Source organism: Mustela nivalis (genome assembly GCF_964662115.1).
Source record: "Mustela nivalis genome assembly, chromosome: 7".
Lineage (NCBI taxonomy): Eukaryota > Metazoa > Chordata > Mammalia > Carnivora > Mustelidae > Mustela > Mustela nivalis.
Window position 1 is genome coordinate 99,756,149 of NC_139026.1, and position 23,871 is coordinate 99,780,019.

Below are 23,871 nucleotides of genomic sequence, written 5' to 3' on the forward strand. Positions count from 1 at the left end.
TCATTTGCTACCTGGTTTCCAACCCCCATACTGATCCCTATTCACCTACTCATTCAATCTTGGTTCACATAATAAATGCCAACTTCTTTTTCATTACTAAGCTTGGCACAGTTTATTGTGAACAATCTTTGGTTTTGTTTCTTTAGAGAGTAAATCCATCTTGCCTCTGTGGAGGCTTGAAAAAAGCATGAATTATAAAGAGGCTCCTTGCCCCAATTTTCCTATTCTGGGTTCCATAATCTTAAAAGAAATTGTCTTGTGGATCTTACCCATGTAAATACCAGCCTAACAGAATACCTGAGAAACTGAAAAAGTTGTTTAACATTGAACCTTGTAAGGACAGCAGAATAATTAATTGAGAGTGACATTTCTCGCTGTGGAATAAAATTATATAATATTATTTGGCATAACAATAGGAAAACATTTTTTTAAAAAGCTATACATAGAGTGGGACTATAATACTAATCCTGTAAATCTTCATTAAGGGATGGTGAAAACCTTTAGGGTAATAGGGCACTATTCTAGCTATGATTCCTCTTATGTTGTCAAAGTTATTCTTTTTTTTTTTTTTAAAGATTTTATTTATTTATTTGTCAGAGAGAGAGCAAGCGAGAGCAAGCACAGGCAGACAGAGTGGAAGGCAGAGTCAGAGGGAGAAGCAGGCTCCCTGCAGAGCAGGGAGCCCGATGTGGGACTCGATCCCAGGACGCTGGGATCATGACCTGAGCCAAAGGCAGCTGCTTAACCAACTGAGCCACCCAGGCGTCCCTGTCAAAGTTATTCTTATCTGCTCCTGTGAACTCCACACAATTCTTGTCTTCTAAAAGTCTGTTCGTAGGTGTTACTTTCTTATCATTGGGTTTTTATCTTCAGTGTCGTCTTTTAAAATTGCTGAAGCTTTTTTTTTTTTAAAGATTTTATTTATTTATTTGACAGAGGAGAGTGATCACAAGTAGGCAGAGAGACAGGCAGAGAGTGAGGGGGAAGCAGGCTCCCTGCCGAGCAGAGAGCCCGATGTGGGGCTCGATTCCAGGACCTTGGGATCATGACCTGAGCTGAAGGCAGAAGCTTTAACCCACTGAGCCACCCAGGTGCCCCTAAAATTGCTGAAGTTTTATAGAGGTATCCAAACTATGACAAAGACAAGTTGGTTGTTCACCTATACCCTCTTTCTCCTGAGCACAGGAGTAGATCACACGTCCTTGCAATGATGTGTGACCACGTGACGAAGCCTTGACCAATGGAATTTGGGCAGGGAACCACACCTATGGAAATCTTTTCACACATGGCTCTTCATGCTCCGTTTCTCTTCCAAGTACCTAGAAGAGAGATGACCCTGAGGTCATCTTCTGAACATGGCTTAAAAATTGTAAAGTCATAAGACAAAAGGTGATGTCTTTAAATCACTAAAAGAATAATCACCCACCAATTGGGAATACCTGTTTGAATATCATGATAGAGAAAAATAGTGACAACCTACTGAAATTTGAAGATTTTATCTATTATAGAAGCTGGTATTAATCTTAGTCAATAATGCACTATATTATTAAGACTAGAAAAAGCTGAAGTGCTACATTTCTGCTCATTGCCTTTATGAATTGGATGTTTTGTGCTTGGCTACTCATCTGATACATGTTTTATCTATTTACACCTTGGTTTGAACTTAAAGATCTAAGTTCCCTTTACTCTCTTCCTTAGTAGTGGGTCATTATACCCTAAGTCTAATTAAAATTCAAGAACAAAAATTATTTATGCATCTCTTCTTTTCCTACTCCTATTTCTGTAGCATAAAGGAGAGAGAAAAATGGAAAAGGAAAGGCATACAGCTTCTCAACCCAGCCTATTCTGCATCAGTGAAGGAAAACAAGGAAACCTAGTGGCGATCATTAAGGTCTAAAATATCTCTGGATGTGTAGGTAAATGAGCAACAAAAAAGCCTCTCAAAACCAAATTCCATTTTGGAAAGAACTGGTAAGCTGCTTCCAGTAGTTTACTTGAAGTTTACCTAGTTGGATAAAGTCATGACATGGGACTTGGTAACTGATCTTAGCGGTCATATCCCCTACTTTGTAGGTTTCTATTCCCTCCATTTGCCCATGGAGAGATGCACTTATCTTCTCCATTTTCTGGGGTCCCTCCCTTGACTGATGGTAGGTATTTGGCTCTGGGCTGTTTCAGTGCTTAGAATTTAAGATGTGCTTTGCATCTTTTGCAAACAGCTTCTCTTGTTATGTTGGGAAGTTTATACAGGTGATTTTATATATTCTGTCAAGGGTAAATAATTCTTACTCCATCTTGTCACACAAACACCTGTTCTCATCATGCAGTAGTGTCACACCACTCCTGACTCAGAGTCCTTACAAAATCTTGGAAATAGTAAAGGAAAGGCTTTTTAAATTGGGAATTAGGCCTCTGACCCCTTTTCCTTAATAGTACTACTCAACAAATATTTATTCAACATCTGCTCTGTGCAAGTTACTGGGTTTGGCTATAGTCCAAGTATTGACTCCTGCCCTTGTTGGAGCTTTAAGTTTAGTCAAACTTACTGGAAGAGAAGGTGTGCTCTGTTCTTGTTGCTAGGAAATATACTTTTCTCATGATTACCTGAACTGAAAATACCTTCCAGTTTAACATCATTAGTAGTTTGAAGGAACTAAAAAACATGTTTAAAATACTCATGTTTTGTGTCCTGGGAGTCACAATTGGGTTATGTCTTCACCTGCATTTTCAAAGCAAGTTTGTGGGGCATCTGTGTGACTGAGTTGGTTAAACATCTGGCTTTGGCTCAGGTCATGATCTCAGGGTCCTGTGATTGAGCCCTGTGTCCTCCATGTCCAGCCCCATGTCTAGCCCCATGTCCAGGCCAGTGTCAAGCTCCATGTGGGGGGCTTCCTCCTATCTAGGAGGATGCTTCTCCCTCTCTCTCTGCCCCTCCTCCACTCATATTCATGCATGCACATGTACTTTCTTTCTCAAATAAAATCCTTTAAAAAATAAAGCAAGTTTGCACATTATTTAGCATAAAAACCATATTTTATAAAGTGTTTTTTTTTAAGATTTTATGTATTAGAGAACACAGAGAGGTAGTGAGAGGGAGAAGAACCCTTGATGGGCAGGGACTCCATCCCAGGACCCGAGATCATGATCTGAGTTGAAAGCAGATGCTTAACTGACTGAGCCATACAGGCACCCCTACAAATCACTATTTATTTTTTTAAACAATCTTATTTACTTATTTGACTGAGCACAGGCAGAGGAAGTGGCAGAGGGAGAGGGAGAAGCAGGCTCCCCGCTGAGCAGGAAGCCTGATACATGCAAGACTCTATACCAGGACCCCTGGATCATGACCTGAACCGAAGGCAGACATTTAACTCACTGACTCACCCAGCTACCCCTGTATCATGATTTCTGTTGCCAAGCACAATACCTGGCACATGGTAAACCTTCAGAAATATTTAAGTGATTTTTGTAAACAGCTTTCTGACTGGTATGCCTGGGTGATATTGCTGTTGGCATCAGCAATAGTTGTGGTCTCCTATTACCTTCTATTCACATGAAAATCATGGCAATGTGCCTACTGATGGTGAAAAGGGCTCAATCAGCCCTAGAGAAATCTCTTTGTTAAACCTATTTTTATTTCAGGCTCAAATATCTTTCTCACACTGTTGCCAACATCTCCATCTCATTTCTAAATCACAGAAAGTATTTCTGGGTATATCCTCCTACTCATACTGAGAAAAAAAAAAAACACAAAAAAACGGGAGGGCAAGTTTACACACTTGTGCTTATTTCAATAAAAGGAACTGTGAGGGTACATTCATCAATCATTCTCTAAAAAGTAAGAAGATGAGTAAAATCTCTGGGAAATGAGTAATAAGGTTAGTGGGTATGTAGGAGACAGGTGGTAGAGTTGTAAAAATCAGAGTAATTTCAGCCACATAACCTTCTTACTCCACATACAATATGAAAATATTGGGAGGGATATACAAAATATCAAATTCTAATGAGAAAACTGAGTGTAGTTATCAGGAAATTTGTGTCATTGACTTGACAATTCAGTCCTGTATTGACAGCAACTCTTTCCAAAAGTTGAATTAAAATTTTGCCACTAGGGTTCTTAAACTGCTTATGTACAGATTCTTCAGAAAACGTGCATTTTGTAAAGTAAGCATTTGATTTTATTTACATCTTTATTTTGTGGCTTCATGAAGAGAAGTTATATCCAACAATGCTTACCAAGTACATATATGCCAGAAAGTTACAATTATACACACACACACAACAGATATATATATATATATATACAGACACACTCATATATTTTTAAAAGTATATGTGTGTGTGTGTGTGTGTGTGTGTGTGTAATGACCTTCTGGTATAATTGGAGATATTTATATTTGTGTTAGCCTATAAAATTATAATAAGTGATTTAGGTGATAGTCCTATCAGGAAAAAAAGAGGCTTTCTTTCTTTATGCCCCTTGAAGATTTTACTTATATCAAGACAAACATAATAAGACCTTTACATTCCTGAAAAATAATCAACTTAAATGAATTCCAAAAAATAGATTATTTTATCTTTTTTTAAAAATTTCTTGCAAACTTTTGGAAATAAGAAATAAGAATAGGTTATACCATCAAGTTACTGGGCATTGTTATAATTGAAGATAAGTGAAAAATAAAAGCCAGATACTGACTTTCAAATAAAGAGTCACTCAACTATTCTATATGGCTTCCTACAAAAATTAAAATTCGAGGCAATGCTTATTCAGTTATATTGTGGTATCTACAAGATTGTTCAAAGAGTGGAGGGATTCATTCCATTTAAAAGAGGAGATGATATGATATTCAAAACTTAGGAAGACACAAAGAGTAAGACTATTCCATCCTCATGGATTGAAAGAATAAATATTGTTAGAGTGTCTATGCTACCCGGAGTAATCTACACATTCAGTGTAATCCCAATCAAAATACCATTGACATTTTTCACAGAGCTGTAACAACTAATCCTAAAATTTGTGTAGAGCCAGAAAAGACCCTGAGTAGCCAGAGAAATGTTGAAAAAGAGAAAGCTGGTATCATCACAATTCCAGACTTCAAGCCTTATTACAAAGCTATATCATCAAGACAGCATGGTATTGGCACAAAAACAGACACATGAATCAGTTGAACAGAATAGAGAACCCAGAGATGGACCCTCAGCAATGTGGTTAACTAATCTTTGACAAATCAGGAAAGAATATCCAATGAAAAAAAGGCAGTCTCTTCAATAAATGGTGGTGGGAAAATTGGACAGCGACATGCAGAAGAATAAAACTAGACCATTCTCTTATACCATATACAAAGATAAACTCAAAATGGATGAAAGAACTAAATGTGAGACAGGAATCCATCAAAATCCTTGAAGAGAACACAGACATCAACCTTTCTGACCTCGGCTGCAGCAAGTTCTTGCTAGACCCGTCACCAAAGGCATGGGAAACAAAATTTAAAAAATGAACTATTGGGATTTCATCAAGATAAAAAGCTTCTGCTAGCAAAGGAAACAGTCAACAAAACTAAGAGGCAACCCACAAAATGGGAGTAGATATTTGCAAATGACGTTACAGATAAAGGATTTGTACCCATGTTCTATAAAGAACTTAGTAAACTCAACACCCAAAGAACAAATAATCCAGTCAAGAAATGGGCAGAAGACATGAACAGATATTTCTCCAAAGAGGACATACAAATGGCCAATAGACACATGAAAAATGTTCCATATCACTCGGCATCAGGGAAATACAAATAGAAACCGCAATGCGATACCACCTCACACCAGTCAGATTGGCTAAAAATTAACAATAACAGATATTGGCAAGGATGTGGAGAAAGGGCTCTTACACTGTTAATGGGAATGCAAGCAAATACAGCCACTCTGGAACATGGTATGGAGATTCCTCATAAATTAAAAACAGAGCTACCCTATGATACAGCAAATACACTACTGGGTATTCACCCCCAAGAAACAGATGTAGTGAAACAAAGGGGCATCTGTTCCCCAAGTTCATAACAGCAATGTCCACAATAGCCAAACTGTGGAAGAAGCCTTCAACAGATGAACGGATCAAGAAGATGCAGTGTGTGTACTTGTATACACAGTGGAATATTACTCAGACATCAGAAAGGATGAATACCTACCATTTACATTGACGTGGATGAAAATGGGGGTATTATGCTAAATGAAATAAGCAAAGAAAGACAGTTATCATATGGTGGAATATAAGAAACTGTGCAGAGGATCTAAAGGGAAGGGAGGGAAAACAAATGGGAAGAAATCAGAGAAGGAAACAACCCATGAGACTCTTAAGCAACAGAAAGAAACTGAGGTTGCTGAAGGGGAGATGGGTGGAAGGACGGGGTAACTGAGGGATGGGCATTAGGGAGGGCATGTGACAAGATGAGCACTGGGTGTCAGACACATCTGATGAACTACTGAACACTACATCTGAAACTATGATGTACTGTTTGTTGGCTAATTGAACTTAAAAAAAAAAACACACACATTGAGAAATACTAGGAATAATAATAATATATCAGACATTTCAACTTTTTGTTAAAAAGACATGACTAATAGGAAACCAAAATTAAAATTTACCACAGAAAATGACGTGAGTGAGAGAAGAAAGGCCATCCTATATAGGTGTGTACATCTATATGTATATAACTATATAACTATATATATATATGTATATCAGTTATACCGATATATAGATATAGATATAGATATCAAGAGATATCTATCTATATACATATAGATAGATAGATATCTATATAGATATGTAGAGAGAGAGAGAGAAAGAGATGTGGCTATACATATAAACCAAAAAAGGCTTGGGTAGGAAATGAAACCGTCTTAGGAATCAACCTCTCAAGTAAAATGGGATTGATTCTCAAAGGCAACACGTTACAAGAACAGGTGCATAGACTGGGTCAATAATAAAGTGAGAATAAATCTCCAAGCCATCTATAATCCCAAATGCGGTCACATAGTTCATGTACATTCAAATCAAGAGTATGCCTCTACCAAAAAAAAAAAAAAAAATCCTATTTCACCCTCAACCTAAAAGGAGGTGAGGAATAGAATCTTCAGTTGATCCTGAGAAAAATTCAATTTGATTTTTCCTCAGGCAACATCCTGCCACCTACCCGTTATCTCTCCCTGAGTTGAGATAACTCTTGGCATTACAATGAAAAAAATTTTTCTTTAATGCAGAAAATACAGCTTTGGAGCTATTGAATTGCAGTCCAAATCAGACTATAAAATTTAGGGAGTTCGTTTAAAAGCCAAAGCTGAGTCACAGTGTGGTAAACATATGGGTTAACACATCTATCATAAACAGCTCTACTGGGAAAAATTAAGAGAATCCATGTAAAAATCGTCATGAAAATTCTAGTGCACTTTAGTCTTTGGTCACCATTCACAACCACCATGACCATTTTTAGTGTTTAAAACAGTGGCAGGGCAATAATAGAGAAGTGGTCAACATCAGTTCTCCTTCCCACATTATGGATTAACTTTAGTCCACAGTGCAAGAAGGGTGTTTTTGTCTATTTTTCCCCTCTGTTGGTACAGTTTTTCTGTTTACAGTTCTGTTTCAAGCCAAGATTACCACAATGGCAGCTCAGTGTTTAGATTCCTCCCGTTGGCATTACAACACAAGCACATTCAAAGCAAATGTCTTCACACCATCCCAAGAACATACACTCTGCTGCTCTGGATGAACTTTGGCTTTTGATACTTCCCTAAAATTCTACCAAAGAAATGAAAATGTGACCATGGTTTTCCAAGTATCACAAAGTGTATACAGAGCAAAAAGCGAAGTCCATTCAATTTATACATGGGAAAGAGGACTTAATTTCTTCTGGAAAGAAACCCTGATTTTAAATATAACATATATTTTCTTTTGTTAAATACAGGAAATCAGAACAAAGAAAAAGTAAAAATGACGATTATATAACCACCTGGCTAGAGCCATCATTAATATTTTGGAATATTTTTCACATTTTTCTGTAAATTTGTGAGTGTGTTCATGTATGTATATAGGACTAACATAATATTTTATTTTTACATAGTCTATATTTTATTTAACATATCTTATTTGCTATCTAATTGAAAAGTCTGCATGGAGATTATTCTAATGGCTACATAAGGTTTAAACTGATTATATTTTACTGTGTTTCTTTTTAATTTTTGTTTCCAGTTTTTTTGAGGTATAATTGACATATAACATTCTATAGTTAAGTTGTACAACATAATGATGTGGCACTTTTCATGTATCTGCTGGGTGTTTATATCTTCTTTGGAAAAATGTCTATTTGGTTCCTATGCCCATTTTTTAACTATATTGTTTGTTTTTGTGTTGTTGAGTTATATTTGTTTCTTATGTATTTCAGACATTAACCCATTATCAGAGGTGTAGTTCATAAATGCTGTGTCCCATTTTTTAGGTTGCATTTTCATGCTTTTGATGTTTTTTTTTTTTTGTTTGGTGTAGTTTCACTTGTTTATTTTTCATTTTGTCACCTTTGCTTTTGGTGTCAAATCTAAAAAATAAAAACAACTATAAAAAACTAAATCATTGCCAGGTCTAATGAAAGAAGTTTACCCTGGGTTTTCCTCTATGAGTTCTGTTGTTTTAGGTCTTACACTCAATTATTTAATCCATTTTGAGTAGGCTTTTGTGTATGGTGTAAAATAAGGGTCCAATTTCACTCTTTTGCATGTTGCTGCTCAGTTTTCCCAACATCGTTTATTGAAGAAACTACTTTCCCCATTGTGTATCCTCTGCTCCTTTGTCACAAATTAATTGACATATATGGTTAAGCGTCTGCCTTTGGCTCAGGTTATGATCTCAGGGTCCTGGGATCGAGTCCCACATCGGGCTCTCTGCTCAGCAAGGAGCCTGCTTCCTCTCTCTCTCTCTCTCCCTGCTGCTCTGCCTATTTGTGATCTCTTTCTCTTGGTAAAATAAATTTTTAAAAAAATTAATTGACATATATACATAAGTTTATTTCTGGGCACTCTCTTCTGTTCTGCCGATCTGTGTGTCTATTTTCTTACCAATACCATAATGCTTTGATTACTATAATTTTGTAATATCATTTGAAATAAAGAATTGTGATGCCTCCAACTTTGTTCTTTCTCAAGATTGCTTTGGCTATTTGGGGTCTTTTTGGTTCCATATGAATTCTAGGATTATTTCTCTATTTCTGTGAGAAATACCTTCAGAATTTTGACAAAGATTACATCAAATCTGTAGATGGCTTTAGGTAGTATGGACATCTTAACAATATGAATTCTTCCAGTTCATGAACATGTGATAGCCTTCCATTTACTTGTGTGTTTTTCAGTTTCTTTTATCAATGTCTTATAGTTTTCATTGCACAGAACTTTTACCTCCTTGGTTAAATTTATTCCTAGGTATTTTATTTTTTGGATGATGTTGTAAATGAAATTTAATTAGTATAATTTTTAATATTTAAACAGTAGCTGTAGATAGTATTTTATCATTTTAACATTTAAAATCTCTTGGGCATCTGGCCCGCCCAGTTTGTTAAGCATCCAACTCTTGATTTCAGCTCAGGTCATGATCTCAGGGTCTTTTGATCAAGCCTCATTTTGTGCTCTACACTGGGTGTGGAGCCTGCTTGAGGGTCTATGCTGTACCTTTTATCCCCCTGTGACTTATGCTTTCCATAATTGAAAGTCTATACCTCCCTCTTCCTTCCATCCATTTTTCCCATCCACCCAACCCCTTCTCCTTGGGCAACTCTTCGCTTGCCCTACTTACGGATCTGTTTATACTTTTTGTTTGTGTTCCTTTTTGTGTGTGTTTTAGATTTCACATACAAGTGTAATCATGTGGTATTTCTCTTTCTCTGTCTGACTTAGTTCACTTAGCATAATATCCTCTAAGTTAGAGTACATCACAGGGGCTCAGTAGCCATATGTGTCTATTCCGGAAAGTGGTGCCCTAGATTGTAGGCTCTTCTGAAGCAGGATTCATGTTCTAACACAAATCTGCTTGATACAAAGAAAGAATTTGTATGTGTTCAATAAGTGTCTTAAAGAGTGAATTTCAGAGTTAAAAAATTTTTAAATGCACCCTCCCCACAATCCTTCCTCCCTTTGTAAATTGTGCTGTCTCTTACCAGTCTTCCTGTGTTCACTACTAGCCTTCTTTAATAGGAATTTGTATAGTTTTAATATTTTTCTAACTTACAGAAATAATTTGTATATTACATTAATTTTATTGATAGTTATTAATAGCAATAATTTTCATAATTGGTTTTGTTTCTCAAAGCCACTTATTTATTCCTTATTTTAATCAGCAAATAATTATTGAGGGCCTAATATTTGCCATATTGTACTGGGAAGAACAGTTAAAATTATGAGAAACATCAAATATGATTTCTACCTTCTTACTACTATTCCCCTTTCATAAGACCTTAGTTTATTTCTTTCTTAGTCTTCTAGTGTAACATTTGGTTAAAAGTGATATAGTTCTTGTAACCTAGAAAAACTGCCAATATATTTCTATTGATGCCTATTTGACTAAATATGTAGTCTTTATATTGCTGCTTTTATTATCCCCTCAAATAAATCCCCTATTATCCCCTCAAATAAATGTAGATATTTCTCTGTCATTGTCAAACACAAACTGTTACAGAGAAAAATTCTGAGACAAGCATAATTTTTTGCTATTGGTAGTTGCTTTGTTATTTTATAATAATCTCGCCCTCCACCCAGCACTGTGCTTAGATGATTCCTTTCTTACATGTCCATTTTTTTTCAGGGTATCTTATTTTTCTTGGAACATGGTTAATTCTTTTCATCTTTGCAAAAGCTCATTTCTTTTTATTAGTTCAGGAAAGATTTCTCTTTTCTGCTTCAGTTCCACTTTTTCACTTTAGAATTTTCTCAGTTTAGAAATAGTTCATGTGGTCTTTTTAAGTTATGCATATCTATCATGTTTGCTCATGACATTGTTATTTAATTTACTTTTGTATTTAGAAAGTATCTTTATTCCTCTCCACATAGACTTGCCCACAGTTGTACAGTTGTGACCAAATATTAGCATATGCTCTGTTTATCAAACCATGTGCCCTGAGAGAAGCTGAAGCTACTCAAAGATGTACCTTGTTCTTATTCTGTCATTTAGTTGGGAACTTTTTCATCAGCCCAGATAAAGCAAAACCTTTTTCTAGCCTGCATAAAGGACATTATAAAGTCTCTCAACAGCCCTGATTCTCTGTCATTAATTTTATATTATTCTGGGTCATTTTTCATTTTTTGCTGATGATGTTTTTCTCGTTCCTTACTAACTTTTCTTTATCTGTTGTTTTCCTAAGCCTGTTTCTCAGTTGCTTGGTGTAGCTTTTAAGGGTTAATGAGCTTTCCAGATTCCTCTCATGGATTTTTCTCTCACTTACCATTGTTTTTTGTTTCTGTTTTTCCCTAACATTTGACTACGAAAGCTTTTCAACAACAGAACTTACTTTGTTTTATTCTTTATTATGCAAACATTATTATAAATCAGTAAGCAAATGAAAACTCTTGTAGCTCAGTCGTCAGATCACAAGGTCTGCCTCCTCAATTGGAGTCTCTCTCCATAGGCCCAAGTGGATGCACTTGTGCTCAACTTCCCTTTTTGCCTTCTTAAAAATAGCATCTATTCCTGATTCTAAAAATAGTATATGCTCATTTTAGAAGATTTGGGAACTATGTACAAATACTGAAAAGAAAACCATAAAAATAACCCCTGACCCACCACTCAAAATGTTAACATTTTGATGTGTTTCTTTACATTCTTGTGTTTACCTTCCTTTTAAAACTTATATCATGACATTTTCAACACCATTAAATATCCTTTAAAAACATGGTTTAAAATATTGTATATATACCATCCTATCATTATGATGTTCCATAATTTATTTAACCTTTGTTTTATTTAATTTAGATATTAACATTATCTTCAATGTTTAGCTATAAATAATGTACAAAAACATCTTTGAATATAAACCTTTGTATGGGCTGTTGGTTACTTCCTTTAGCTTTCACTAAAGATAAAATATTTTCACACACTTCTTTTGGTTTTGTTTCTCAAAAGAGAAACAAATATATCTTAATGACTTTTGCCTATTTTTCTATTGGAATGTTTTATATTTCCCAACTTTATTGTGATATATTTGACCTATAACATTGTATAAGGTTAAGATATATAATGTATTGGTTTGATAATTATATATTTTGAAAAATGATTACTACTTTGTGTTAGCTAACACTTCATCACTTCATGCTAACCATTATATTTTTCTCCCATTAGGACAAGCCTGTTCATTTTATTTATTTCTTTAAAGTTGATACACATACACAAAGTGACATTAGTTTCAGGTATACGATGTAACTACTCAAGTTTATACATTATTCTATATTCACTGCAAATGTAGCATTAATATTTAAAATCTATTCTCTTAACTTTCAAGTATGCAATACATTATTGTTAACTATAATCGCAATGCTGTTTATGAGATCCCCAGAACTCATTCAGTTTCTAGTGCTCACTTCAGCAGCACATATACTTTTTCAGTTTTTAACTAGAAGTTTGTACTCTGACCAACATCTCCCCACTTTTCCCAACTTCCAGCCCCTGGAACCATCGTTCTAGTTGTTCTTACAAGTTGAGCTTTTTTAGATTCCACATGTACATGATAGCATACTGTTAGCATTTTGTCTTTCTCTTTCTAACTTATTTCACTTAGTATAATGCCTTCAACATCCATTTATGTTAGCACAAACAAGAGGATTTCCTCTTTCTTGTGTCTGTATAATATTCCATTGTGTATACATACATTTTCTTTATCTGTTCACCCATTGAAAGACACTTAGGTTGTTTTCAATTCTTGGCTGTTGTGAATAATGCTGCAATGCACATGGGAGTGCACATATCTTCAGTGTCTTCTTTTCATTTCCTCAGGATATATACCCAGAAGTGGGACTGCTGAATCGTATGGTAGTCCTATTTTTAATTTTTTGAGGAACTTCCAAACTGTTTTCCTTAATGGCTATAGCAGTTTATATTCCCACAAGGTTCCACAAGACAAAGGTTCCCACATCATGCCAACACTTGTCTTTTCTCTTTTTGATGATAACTGTCCTAACAGGTGTGAATGGATAGGCTCAATGGTTTTGACTTACATTTCCCTGATGATGAGCAATGTTTAGCACCTTTTATATACTTATTGGCCATCTAGATATCATCTTTGGAAAGATATCTATTCAGTTCCTCTGCTCATTTTCTAATGATATTTTTTTCTGTATTGTATTTTTTTAAGTATAATTGGCACACCATGTTGCATTAATTTCAGGTGTACAACATAGTGATTCAGTTTCTCTGTATCCGTTATGCTGTGTTCGCCACAAGTGTAGCTACATCTCTCACACATGCCACGACAATATCCGACTAGAGTCCCTATGCTATGCCTATTATCCCTGTGACATTGATTCCATAATTGGAAGCCTATATCTCCCATTCCTCTTCACCCATTTTACTCGTCCTCTACCCCCTCCTCTCTGGCAACTATTAATTCTCTGTATTTATAGGTCTGATTCTGCTTTCTGTTTGTTTACTCATTTGATTTGCTTTTTAGATTCCACATATGAAGGAAATCATATGGTATTTCTCTCTCTGACTTTTTTCACTTAGCATAATGCCTTCTAGGACTATCCATGTTGTTGCAAATGACAAGATCTCATCCTTTTTTAAAATATTTACCTATTTTTAGAAAGAGAGAACATGAGCGGGGGGAGGGGCAGAGGGAGAGAATCTCAAGCAGACTTCCTGCTGAGATGGACCCCAATGCGGGGCTCTATTTCACAACCCTGAGATCAAGACCTGAACCAAAATCAAGAGTTGGACACTTTACTGACTGAGCCACCCAGGTGTTCCAAGATCTTGTCCCTTTTTATGGCTGCATAATATTCCTGTGTGTGTGTATGCATGTATGCACGTGAGCACGTGTGTACCACATCTATTTTATCTACTCATCTATTGATGAACACTTAGGTTGCTTCTGTATCTTGCTATTATTAATAATGTGGCAGTAAAAATAAGGGTGTATTTATCCTTTTGAATTAGCATTTTCATCTCACAGATGGTCAATAGACACATGAAATGATGCTCAACATTGCTAATCAGGGAAATTCAGGTCAAAACCATAAGAAGGTAACATCTCATACCTGTCAGCATGGCTAAAATCAAAAAGGGAAAAAATAACAAATGTTGATGAGGATGTGGAGAAAAAGGTACTCTTGTACATTATTGCTGGGAATATAAATTGGTATAGCCCCTAGAGCAAAGAGTTTCCTCAAAAAATTAAAAATAGAAATATTTCACTACTTTTTTGTATTATTTTGTACTATTATATGTTTTGGCTATTGATACTTATCTAATATTTGATTTGCAAATATTTTCTCCTATTAATTAGGTTGCCTTTCATTTTGTTAGTTTTTTATTTTGCTCTGCAACTTTTTAGTGTGATTTTATCCTGTTTACTGGCTTTCGCTTTTATTGCTTGTACCTTTGGTGTCCTTGTCCAAAAAACATTGCCAAGACTAATCCCAAGAAGCTTTTTTTTGTTTTTCTCCCACAAGTTTTATGGTTTCAGGTCTATGTTTAAAGTATTTAATCCATTTCAAGTTAATTTTTGTGAGTGGTGTAAAATATGGGTTCAGTTTTATTTTTCTGTATGTGGTTATCCACTTTTCCCAGGACCGTTTAATGAAGAACCTATCTTTATCCCCATTGAATATTCTTTAATCACCTGTCAAACATTACTTGGCCTTATATGTAGGTCTTTGATTCTGGGCCCTCAATTCTCTCCCATTGGTATGTGTGTCTGTTTCTGTGCCTGTGCCACATTATTTCGATTAGGATAGGTTAAAAACAATAAGTGTCATGCCTCTGGTTTTGTTCTTCTTTCTAGGATTGATTTGGCCATAAGAATTTTTTGTAGTTCCATACAAATTTTAGGATATTTTTCCATATCTGTGAAAAATACCTTTGGAATTTTGATAGTGATTATATTGAAACTATAAGCAGCTTTGGGCAGTATGAACATCGTGACAATATGAATTCTTCCAGTCCATGAACATCGGATATCTTACCATTTTTTGGTGACTTTTTCAATTTCTTTAATCAAAGTCTTGCCCAGTTCAATCAGTCCTAGTATACAGATCTTTTACCTTTTTTTATTAAATTTATTCCTAAATATTTTATTATTTTTAATGCTAATGTAAATAGCATTGGTTTATTTCTTTTTCAGATGTTCAGTTATTAGTATATATAAATGCAACTGATTTCTGTATGTTGATGTTGTGTTCCCAGCCTTTTGAGAGAGTTGCTGTCAGCTAGAAATGCCTGAAGCACTTGCCTTGCTATTATTATTTGTACTAAGTCTCCTTGGACATTTTTCACGCTGGGGCCAATGTTGTAGCTGGACCAGCCCTGTGGTTCTTATTATAATTTCAGGAAACACTTCAGCAGTAACCATCAGGGAACTTTAAGGAACAAGATTTATTACTCACAGGTTCTGCAGGATACACAGCATGTCAGTGGCCACATAGCAAGATCACAAGAGAAAGGAAGAGAGAAAGAAAGAGCAACTAAGTAAACAAGCACAGACCAGAGACCCCTTCTTTATTAGGGTTCAAGGATGGATCGTTTAGGGTTTTGCAGGTTCACTCTCTATTTTGTAACTTAAAGCATAAGAGTGGGAATTCGGGTAGAAGAGAAGTGGGGTCATTCAAACAGCCAGATTCCCCAGGACTTTCTGAAAGCAGAAGCTTCATGGGTTAGGGTAGTCCATAATTTTTTACCTGATTGTTTTGCTAGTCACTATGTTTCACAACTGACAACATTTTCAAGATGGATGTCATTTGAGATAGGTAGCTTGACAATGTCCGTCACTTACACTACTGCTCACCCTGCAAGGCATTAGATTTGAGAGTGAAGACATTAACAGCCTGGGTGGAAGAAATGTAAAAGTCAGGGGTAGGGTAAGTTGTGGCCAAGAGAGAGGACATCTGCTTAGGATTATAGTAATAAATCCATAGTGGTTATACAAGCAGTGTCACCCAGTCTATAGCCATTACCATCAAATAGAAGGGTCCATCCATGGACCCTTCTAGGCCAGTGATCTCATTGGCCCTGGAATCTGTTCCAACATTTGGGTGATATTATAGAATATTTTAATGTCTTGGGCCATCTAGTTAAGTAGGTTGAACTTGTTTTGAGTTGCTGATGTACATGATGCAAGCAGTCCTAAGGAGACCCAAACCCTTCCCTTTTTTGGCCACTAGGTAGACTAGGGTCAGACAGTTTTTTAAAACTGTTTGAGCAAGAGAATCAGGGGAGTGTCGCACAAGGGACAGGATCCTATTGCTGGTTAGTCTCAATTACTCAATTTTGAGTGGCTAGGGCCACTACACCTGTGCCCAGTTCAATCAGTCCTAGTAATACTTATGCTCAGGAATGAGGGAATGAAATTGGTTCTTTTGTATTAGTGATAGCAAGACAGGGCAGAAGTTTCAGGAGGCCTGTAACATGAGGAGTATACTTCTAGAGCCAATCTAAGTGATACAATAGTACATTGGAGTGTAGCCCATGGGAAGCCAATAAGAGGACTGAGAAAGTGTAGCATGCTAGGTGAGAGCTTGCAACATAGGCCCACAGTAAAACCTGAAAGTGGATGTACCTAGTGTAAAATGTTAGTAAGAGCTTCTGTGGTTAAACCAGGAATTTGAGCATATTTGTTGGCTACCCATGCTATATGATTCTGTTGGTACCATTAAAGGGGTATGTAGGCCATGAGCTGTTTTTACCTTGTATCACCAAGGTGGCCTCCAACGCTATCCCAAAATGACCCCTCAAGGAACAGGTAGAACTGAAAATGGTTGAGGCATCTAAATGAAGGGAAGGTCAGGGTAAAGGTGGTAAGTGGAATTTGCTTAAGTTGAGTTTATCAGCAGAGTAAGAATTTATCATGGGATACAGTTAGTTGGAGGCCAAATCACAGATCTAGCAGTTTCTGATTTTCAGTGCATGAGCAGTCCTCTCAGCCCACTGGATATAAATTTTGGTGGTGCTTATGAAGCATTTTGCCCAGAGTATGGAAAGTCTAGGGGGAAGAGTAGTGGAAGAGGTAATGATAGCATTGGGGGGCATTGAGGTATGAAATTGTGGCATCAAGTGGGAAGGACTGGAGGCAGACTCAGGAGATATTTGACCAACAGTGGTCAGTGAATGGAAACCGGTGGCATAACTGGGGAAAGCAGGGGACTAGCACAAGCTTTGGTTGTGTGTTTCCATGAAAGCACACACAAGCTAAAGATGAGAGGGCACAAGCTAGGAGAGGCAATCTAAATGGGTGGTATTTCTAGGCAGGGTAACTGTCTGATTCTAAATGAACATTTTGGTCTGCCACAGAGGGACGATATTATGCAATGCTTTCCTAAGGCCAACAGAGGAGGTACTCACAGTTTGACAGGCATTTTGGTACAGGGTAGGGTCAGCAGGCAAGCACAAGGTAAATTCATGAAAATAATATTTCTTTGGATCCTCTGATTTCATCAGAGCAGTAAATTTAACCTGTTGCTCCCAGAAAGTCTCAGTCCCTATTGTGGTGTCTTACTAAGTTTGTGCTGAACTAGGGAGTGGGGCAATATGAGTGAATATTAAGGTTGTGATGCAGTAATATGTCCCTGGGTGTCCTCTCTGACGTAGTGGGTGTAGTCATCTCCAACGATGACCTCTTAGGCTGGGGAGAGGTCATCTCAGGGTGATGTCTTCTCCAGTGATAATTTTGTCTCACTTGGGGTCAAGGTTGTCTGGAGTGGTGCATGACACCAGGAGGTGCATGACATTCCTATTATGTGGCTGTCCAGTAAAGTATTTGTCGTGATCTGAGAGTAGGCTGGCATGAAATAAATTGGAGGCTTCCCTGAGGATTGAGCTGCATATCTGGTACCTGCTGCTAGTGAAACAGATTTTTAAGAGGTCTCTGGAATTGTCAAGGGCTAGATTTAGCATAGAAACAGATGCTGCCCTTTCACTCCCTGAGGAACTCATTCAAAGTGTACAAAGATTCGGGCAATATCTAGGTATACCCCCAGACAAAGGCAGATCTTATGGATGCTATTTAGGCATTCCTGGGACCAACACATAAGGGTGAATGGCAGATTATATCAGCTACAGAGGCTCCATTGCATGTATAGGCGTTCAGTCCTCTTGCCACTGAGACTCAGCAGCATGCTGTCCTGATCTCTTCCATCAGGGCTCTCCAGTATTCCCTTCTTTTCCACCCTATGGTGTAACTGGGGTCTGGAGTGGTGTTGTTTCAACATTGCCTCTAGGTAGTGATTAGGCCGAAGGGATCTTCTAGCAACCCTATCACTCAGGTTGCACAAAACATAAGAAAAGCAATAGCCATATAGAGCACCAATATTTGATGAGCTTGGGTCAGGTCCCCTCTGGATGAGCTGATTGCATGTCGACTAGTGGCTGAATGTGGTTTTCTGTGAGCAAGTCATGGGTTACCTCATCTAGCATGGGATAAAGCCATGACTTGTTTTCCATCCATGCTTCATCTGTAAATGTGGCTCCAAATATGGCAGAGAGTTTCTTTTCTTCTTGCAGACACCCAAACTGTGTCACTCCTTGATCATGGGGTGATGATTTTCACCTCCTGTGAATTAGTAGGGAAATTTCATTTCATTAGCCAGCCTTTATAGACACGATATGCAAGCAGGGAGTGGCTGGCAGATAAGTGGCTGCTTTTGGAGAGTCCTCAACATTGTCAGGGCTTCCAAAGAAATTATCTCATTGCTAACTTGGCTGACTTTTTGACCTGCGGAGTCATATTTGCCCTTGATCACATTGCCAGTGTGAAACAAATGGCGAGATGAAAAAAATCATAGCAAGAAGAAAACAGTTAGTCAGAAGATGAAATAAAAAGGTAAAGCTTAAGGATTTCCTGAGGTGCCTGGGTGGCTCTGTCAGTTAAGTGTCTGCCTTCAGCTCAGGTCATGATCCCAGGGCTGGGATTTAGCTCCACATTGGGCTCTCTGCTCAGCAGGGAGTTGCTTCTCCCTTTCCTATTGCTTGTTGCCCCCCACCGCCACCTTTTGTATTCTTTTTCTTTGTCAAGTAAATAAATAAAACCTAAAAAAAAAAAAAAGAAGAAGAAGAAGAAGAAGAAATGGAAAGGAAAAAACTGCAAGGATTTCCAAAGACATTAAAAGTGAAATTTTAGATGTAGAGTAGTTGTTATGTGCAGTATGAAGACTTAGGGGGTGAGAATTAAGCCCAGGGAGTCAGAATTAAGGAGGATGGGGGCAAGAGTTCAGTCCATTCTGGGGGCCAAATGTCTGAAAATAATTTAAGGAGTATATCTTTAAGGTTGTTATAATGGTTATGAAGCCAGTCACCTAGGAGAGGTATAGTAGACGGAAGTTCAAAGAATATATTGGAAGGCCCACTGCTGAGTCTGCTGAAAGATGAAGTGAGTACCTTATCAGGTAGTGATTAGTGTCTGGTAATCCAAGGGGAATAAGAATACAGTGAGGAAGGAGAGTTCCTGTTTTGAAGCAGAAATCTAGGTGGGAGTCCCATATTAGGTATCAGTGATTGTCCTTGTATCTGGAAGCCACAGTAGAAGCAGAAGGTCAGGCAATAAAATTATTCTGCTGAAGGAATATGGTTGGTCTCTGCAGAAAATATACCCTCATCTGGGTAGTCTCCATTGTTTACTTTGGGAGTAAAGAATGCAATCATCTATCACAAATTTGCTACAAAGGAGAAAGGAGAAAGGGGGGTGCCCCCCTTTCTCCAAACAATTTGGTTGACCCCAGATTGGTTTTGTTGTTGTTGTTGTTGTTTTAAGATTTTATTTATTTATTTGACAGACAGAGATCACAAGTAGGCAGAGAGGCAGAAAGAGAGAGAGAGAGGAGGAAGCAGGCTCCCTGCTGAGCAGTGCCTGATGCAGTGCTCAATCCCAGGATCCTGAGACCATGACCTGAGCCAAAAGCAGAGGCTTTAACCCACTGAGCCACCCAAGTGCCCCCAATCCCAAATTGTTAAAGCGTTAATTTCCCAGTGACCTAAGGTTGTGTGGGCCCATATAGTAAGCTGATAGGAAAAGCCATTACCTTCAGGAGCCTGTACCAGGCAAAGTATGGAGGAGTTAGTGAGTGAATCTATGATACTGCTGAAAATTATTTCTGATATAGAACAATCAGTGTGAGTGGAAACATGAGGAGTTAGGTGTTCTACTAGTTCCTTTCATATATGAATGCCAAAATGGTATTGCCTTGGGTGAGAAAATTGTCCCTTGCACATTGGCCAGACCAAACCATAAGGCTCAGAAGTTTGTGAAAATGTTAATATTCAAAGACCCCTGTTTATGCCTTCTTAAGGGCTAAGTGAACAGCTACAAGTTCCACCAATTAAGCTGAGCCAGGAGTGCCTTCCACAATTAGAGAGGTGCTTTGAGGCAAGATGGAACATCACGGCCCTCCAGTGGATACATTGCCTACAATGGTGGCACCACTACTGATGAAGAACACTGACTTCCTGTCCATCTCTAAAAGTTGGTGATTGCGGGCTCCCCAAGATGAGGAGAATATGAGGTATCACTGTCAATTCAGCAAGGTCCTTAGACAAGGGTTGAGTATGGAGGAAACCACATCCTTCTGTGATTTGGAAAGACTTTTGACATCAGGTTTGGCCCTCTCTTAAAGGTACCATTTCACCATGGAGGCATCAGTATCTGTACTGAGCTTCTGCTGGGAGGCATTGTAAGAACTTGGGAACAGAGTAGTCCTGCATGGAAGCTGATTAGGGCCTCAATTTCTAAAAGACACCAATAGGATGCCAGAAGTTGGAGCTCAAGGACAGTATATCAGACTGTTGCTGGGAAAAATGATTAGTCCTAAACCTCATAGGAAGACATGTTTGGTCCAGAGACTCCAGGATAGATAGTCAAGTGTAGCCGAGGATTTGGCTGGGGATACAGAGCCAAAAAAGTCATTAGGGGAAAAAAAAAAAAAAAGGTGAAGCTAGGGGAACTAGAGATAAGTCTTGTCATACTGCTGGTTTGACAACTTCTAATCGTGCACTGTTGGGCCTCACCTCAGGTAGCAGACTTACATGTGATTGTGTATGTGAGGCAAAGGATTAGTGAGAAGTGAGAGATCTGTTGCCTCCAGAACATAAAAATTCCTAGTATGTGTGGTGCCTGAGTGTAGTGGGTAGTTAAATAGTGAGCAATTGATGTTTGACACCTGGGAGAATATTTCAGCTCTTAGAGGACCAAATGATGCTCAGAAACTTGATAGATGGATGATTGCCCAGCTATGTTGCTGTAGATGACATGGGAGAATGTGTAGATTTGCCTATACTGCTTTGTCAGAGGGACCCCTCAGCATGCTAGCAATAGAATACCAAAAATGGCAATTTTCCAACCGTAAGGTATTTCAATGCTGGCAGCAGAGGTTATGTGCAATTACATGACTATTTAAATATCCCATTGGGAACCAAGTAAATGTATCCTGTCTCTTCAAAAATGAAAGCAAATTGGGTCAGGGATTCTTCCACAGTGGGAACAGATTAGAACATATTAGCTAGGTCAGTGACTGCAAAGAACATTCTTTAGACCCATGGTAGGTCCTCAATCAATTCTATAATATTAGGAATTGGAGCCTTAATGAGGGGAATCTAAGCATATAGGTGCTTAGATATAGGTGTCTATAGTCAGTGGTGAAGCACTACTCACTAGTGACTGGCATTAAGTACAGCCAAATCTGGCTATTGAAAAGGGAGATTGTGGGCTTAAGGACTCCATTTCAAGCATATCTTTAATGACAGGGCACTGGCCTTCAGTGCCCAGCTTAAGTTGGTTTTGGGAGATGTTTACCATCTTGAGGAGGAGGAGTCACTGGCATCCATTTGGTGACTCCCACCAAGAAAGCCAAGAACTTAGGCTTGTTCCATGTGGTTTGGCATAGTTTCAATCTATCTGTGCATATAACAGTGGGTGGGGGAAGTCAAGGGGCCACCACCAGAGGAATCTGGTTCTGACAATTATATCAGAATGTATTTGTTCACCTTTGCTTGTTTTACCAACAGTACTCTCTATATAGAAGGGCTTCCCCTTTGGGAATTTAGAGAAATTGCCTAGACTGATGGTGATTGGGCCGTAGTGTCTAACAGGACCAAAAATGACTATGTATTTCTCTTGCCCCAATAGAACACCAGAGTAGTATAGGGACAGTAGTATAGGGACCAGAAGGTGGGAAAAGCGCCACAAGGCCACTGATCTCCCAGGGTAGGGGCTTAAATGAATGCCAGTCCTGGAGATAAGGGAAGGATGCATAAGAAGCAGTGGGGACTGGGACTGGGACAGAAGGGTTATAAGTAGCTGTGTGGCAAGAGGGTGGATATAGAAAGGGGTTATAGCTGGAGAATGCTAGTTTTAGGGACTAGAGTTTAGAACTGGCTGCCTGATGATCAACTGGCCAGGAACCCTGAGATTTTATAACCCCCAGTAAAGTTTGCTATGTGTTCCCATAGTGGCAAAATTAGCTAGAGGATTTATTGAGAAGGAAGTAAGGGGCCCTTTTGTTAAGGAGATTTTCTTAAGGGGAACTCCTCTGCAGCAGTGTGGGAAGAACCTGAGTATGGAGTACGTGGACTTCTGATTGAGAATCTCGTCCATGTCTGGCAACAAGCACCCCCCAGAACCTTTTGAATGGTTTTGGCAGTCCTGATAAAATATCATAGTGCCACCCTGTAACTGGAGGAGGCATGTTGTGAAAAGAGTTCTCCAGACTCAGGGTCAAATGGAGCCTCTTTAGGGTTACAAATGATGAAGTGATCATTGGGTCACTATGGTCAATTCTGCCCGGCAGAAGACTGGCCTTATGTGATGTTTTCCATTCACTGTGAGTCTTAGCAGTGATTACTATGGTAGAAGTATAGGCACAGTGCCAGGTAATAAATACCATGTGAGGAAAGGAAGAGCCCTGGTATGACTATCAGGGGCCTTTCCTTTCCTCCTCCTTCATTATACATCTGGATAAGTCTGTCACCTTTTCCCCCTGGTTGCAGGGGGTGGCTCATGGAACAGGTTTCTTTGTGCTTTACCATTTCAGGGGAAAGCTATGGGGTTTAGGATCTGTGATATCTCAGAGGAAGCATGCCTACAGCCCTGAAGCATCTTGTGGAAGGTTATGGATTTTAGGGTTTTTAGAGATTTCTGCCAGTTGACACATTTTGGCAGCCATAAGTCACAATTAAGAGCCTGTTCCAAACACCGGCCAGTGAGCTCCTTTCTGTCCTTCCTGCTGCATAAAATCTTAAAAAGTTTGAATTTCAGTTAAAGTGTAATTTTCCATTTCAGTTTCTACTTCGCAGTTTTTTCCTGTTATCTTGACCTTCCATGTCGTTACCGGGAAAATTTGTGGAAGACGTCCCTATGAGCCCTCTTCTGACACAGTCACCTTCCTTTCTAGGATGTCCTGGTTGACCTCTCTGGGAATGGAGTCTAACTCCACTTGCTCAGTACTCATAGGGTCACTAGGCCTCTGGAGCACAATACCAGAGCCTCTGTGTGTTGGAATCAAGCAGTGCCCAGGAAGCTTCCATGGAGGGGTTTGCAGTTATCAGCAACTGGTGATCCTCCTTAGGGGTAGTGTTCAGGACATGCATATCTGTCCATTCATTCTGTAGGGATGGGACCTATAACATTCCACCAAACTGGGTGATGAAGA